Source organism: Saimiri boliviensis, chromosome 1 (assembly GCF_048565385.1).
Source record: "Saimiri boliviensis isolate mSaiBol1 chromosome 1, mSaiBol1.pri, whole genome shotgun sequence".
Taxonomy (NCBI): domain Eukaryota; kingdom Metazoa; phylum Chordata; class Mammalia; order Primates; family Cebidae; genus Saimiri; species Saimiri boliviensis.
In genome coordinates, this window is record NC_133449.1 from 109,354,248 (window position 1) to 109,356,829 (window position 2,582).

Sequence of the window (2,582 nt, forward strand, 5' to 3'; positions counted from 1 at the left end):
ATTTGTTCAAAACTGAGGAGTGATTTGTAAGATCTGTCCCTTCAGGAAAAAAGTGATATTGATGCCATGTAGCTAATGCAGAACAAAAACAAAAGAAATCAAAAAACCTCAAGCCAGCAAAATGAACATAACACCACTTTTCATTTTCCATTTCAGTGAAAGATTCATTTTATAGCATTTGAGGTAATCCCTGGTGTGATCTCACTGAAATAGAAAAAAAAAAAAAAAAAAAAGGAAAAGAAAAAGAGAGAGAATACGTTTTTAGGTTTTTATAGAAATATCTCTGGAGTCTTAGTGATTATTGTTATTTCTTCAGCAATCTGAGTTCTTTGAGTTCAATCAAACAAAGAATTTTATTAAGGACTCACATCAAGATGCATGATAAACAACAGAGAAGCCGTGTTTAACAGTATTTCCTGAGCATCCACAGTACACAGCGCCCCCTGGACACTTTGGCGCTGTTGTTATTCCTAGGTTACAGAAAGGAGGCTAAGGTTCCGGTCATGTAAATGACCTTCCAAAACTAAAACTTGTCACAAGCAGCAGAATTTGGCCTAAAATCTCATGAGTGTGTTTGAAGGACTAGGGAGAAAGAACTAGTGCTTATTTTAAGGATACAGGGGGCGAATTGTGAAGCACAGAAAGATGTTTATCCTCAGGATCTCTTAGAGAGAACATTATTGAAGATGCTATAGCATGTTTACCTTGCCCAAGTCACTCCAGGGCAGGCACTGCTGTGGGATAGGTAAGAGTGGACAGTTCGGACTTAGACTGCTTGTGTTCACAGCCCCTCTTCCATGTATTCATTCTTTAAATTTGAGAACATTTAACCTCCCTGTATTTCTATGACACTCCAGGTAAACTTGGAATGATGAGATGATAATGCAAGCTACACAGGTACATGATAAAGCTGATTTCATTTTAACATGTGTTCAGGACAGTACCTGGCACATTGTAAATTTTCCAAAACTGTTTCTATTATTTTGAATTATTAACTAATATATTATATTTATTATTATTTTGAGACAGGACCTCACTCTGTTGCCCAGGGTATGGTGCAGTCATAGCTCACTGCAGCCTTGAACTCTTGGGTTCAAGCAATCCTCCTGCCTCAGACTCCTGAGTAGGGGACTACAGGTATGTGACACTGTGCCCAGCTAATTATTTGTTATTTTATTTTATTTTATTGGTACAGATGGGGTCTCACTATATTGCTTGGGCTAGTCTTGAGTTCCTGATCCCAAGTGATCCTACTACTTGGCCTCCCAGAGCTCTAGAATGGCAGGAGTGAGCCACCATGCCGGGCCTGTTTACTCAGATTCTTGACATAGTATTGCTACTTGAGTCTTCCCTATCACTCCTGTCTCATGGTGTTAGCTTACTCATGGGTTTTCCTCCATTATGGCTTTTGCTTATTTCCTTCCACTTTGTGTCTCTCTGCTTCTGCGGATGTTCTGCATCTCTCTGAATGATTCATAATCTAATTTCTAAAGAAAAGGGATATGAAAGGACTGGCTAATCACTCCCCTATATAAACTGTCCCCTTTCGAACAGACTACTTTACTTCCGTAAAACTACATCAGATTCTCAGTTGTCAATCACAGGATAATCAGCTCCCACCAGAATTATATTGCTTTACGTTAAGATTTAGGTTCATAAAGCCAGCAGAAGTTGCCTTCCACCACAGGCAGTTTGCATTTTGATACTTAACCAGAATATTCTGTCTCCCTCTGCCTTTGTTCTCTGGGGCACACTGCAATTAATGTACTCTCCTAATGGGCATCAGAAGGAGCCAGTGAGCCCTTCTGTATTCACACCCAACATCAAATGGAAAATTAATAACATAAAGAGAAAAACATGTTATGCCACATCCATTTCTAAAGCAAGAAGTGAGATACATACATTTGCAGATTAGCGATTAAATTTATCTCATATGGTATTTTAATCTGGAGTAGAGATGGTGAGGATGATTTTATGGTGATTTTATGTATCAGGAATGTTGATGTATTTAGCTTGTCTATGGCAGTATGGATTACTGTGATGATAAAACAGAGATGTGCCTGATTTCTCTTTACAAACTGAGAAGGCATTTCTCAAATCTTCTTTCACACATTGGTGTTGCATAATCTCAATCTAGCCCACAAATTGAATGCAACACCTAACAAAATCTCCACTGCCTGCCTCCTCACAGACACTGTGAGTATAGACTTCTATGTCTCATGTTGTTCTACCTGCAGCTTCTTCAATAACTTTCAAGGTCTCATGACAAAGAGTTGTATCTTTTATCATTCTATAGCAGCTCTGAGAGTGCTCATGTTTTTTGTTCATTTATTTGTTTTGTTTTTTGCCTTTTTGTTTGTTTCTTCTGATCTGCTTATACTTAAAGGAATCACCTAATCAATGTTATATATTGGAAACAAAAGGTGTGTGATTGTTAATATTAAATTGGGATAAAGCCATATAATTAGGTTAAAAGTATTTTCAAAGTAATATATATTTTTTAATTTAAAAAAATGTATACCTATTTGGATGGTACAAGTTAGCGTACCTATCACCTAACTAGAGAACATTTACCCAATGGG